We start from the raw sequence: 1,693 nt of genomic DNA, 5'->3' as shown, positions 1-1,693 counted from the left end.
ACTGATTGCCTGATTGCACTCAGCACGGATTGCACCCAGCTGTTTCATATCACTCCCTCACTATTTAACACTCACTCTGCCTCTGCCGACCGGACTACATATCCCATCATTCATTGCACTGATTGCACTCAGCACGGATTGCACCCAGCTGTTTCATATCACTCCCTCACTATTTAACACTCACTCTGATCCCTTCCCTCTGCCGAGTATTGTTTAGCGCATCTCTCTACATAGCTACACTACAGAGCCCTCATTAGTTTACCTGCCTTAGCCTTAGCCTTTTTCTCAGTTCCTGATCTTCGCCTGGTTTCCTGGATTTCTCCCTTTAGTCTTGCCCCTTTTGATTCTGTTTGCCGTTCATCGACCTACGCTAGCCCTAGGATTATTCTTGTGTCTTGCCCGCCTTTTACCTGTCTGCCATTATCCGACCCATGCCTGTTTTATGACTACGTCTCTGTCTTCTCCTAATAAAAGCTTTGCATATGGATCCGCACGTCTCACGTCTCGTCAGCCCCGTAATAACTAGCATGTTTCTATCATGATTAGCATGTTACTAGCATGTCGCTAGCATGTTGTTAGCATGATTAGCAAGTAACTAGCATGACACTAACATGATTCTAGCATGATTAGCATTTGTTATTAGCATGTTTTGCTAGCATGATTAGCATACTACTAGCATGTTGCTAGCATGATTAGCATGTTTCTAGCATGATTAGCAAGTTACTAGCATGTCACTAGCATGATTCTAGCCTGATTCGCATGTTGTTAGCATGATTAGCATGTTTCTAGCATGATTAGCAAGTGACTAGCATGTTTATAGCATTATTATAATCTCAGGACTCAGATCCTTTTTGTTTATTATTACTGTTCTTGTATATTGTCTTTTGTATAGTATACTGTTTTATATCATCGCTTATGATAGAACCACTCATTCATGTAATCTTACCTATACCATGTTTAGTATCTATGAATTTGTCTTCTGATGATCTAAACGAGAGTGTATATTATATGTTGGTACATAGGCAATATATTAGTGTTCTAAGAATCTTTAGTAGTTTTTGCATCAACACCCAATCTAATTATATATGCAAAATACCATGCTCTGAGACAAAGTGTCGTAAACTTTTCCTCCAAAAGTTCAAGACACCATTGGCTCTTTGAAATCCCAGAGGAGTGACCTCGATAGACGATAAAGACCTCACATCAGGGACCCGCCTGCAGTCTGCGGTTCTGTTAGATTCTGAGAAGATGGTGATGCTGAGCTAGTCTAAGGACACCCCAAGTTCGTGCCAGGCCTCGGCCTTGACTTTCCATTCACCAAAGATCCTAGGATCTCAGCTGATGTCTCTCTTAACTCTTTTTCACTTTCCACTGGGAAGAAACTCCCAGTCACCATCGAGTCAGGACATCTTTGGAGTTCATCACTCTTAAAACCCGGAAGAACGTGATCGCAAGTCCAAAACCTTGAAACCATCAAGACTTTCATCTGAGACTGCATCTGGACACTCATCAACGAGCAAGACAATGCAAGTATCGTACATTTAACTAAACGAAACAGAGGTTTAGTATAAGCGGTAGACCCCGTTGTAAAATGGCACTGATGGTTTTTAACTCAGGTGGTTCTGACTCATTTTCTATAACTGCATTCTCTGGTTTCTCTGATGGCTTCATTCATCCACTTTAGCTCCCCTTT

The sequence above is a fragment of the Sinocyclocheilus grahami genome, unplaced genomic scaffold (assembly GCF_001515645.1).
Source record: "Sinocyclocheilus grahami isolate Dianchi unplaced genomic scaffold, SAMN03320097.WGS_v1.1 scaffold2421.1, whole genome shotgun sequence".
In the NCBI taxonomy this organism is placed as follows: Eukaryota; Metazoa; Chordata; class Actinopteri; order Cypriniformes; family Cyprinidae; genus Sinocyclocheilus; species Sinocyclocheilus grahami.
This window is presented reverse-complemented; position numbering follows the sequence as displayed.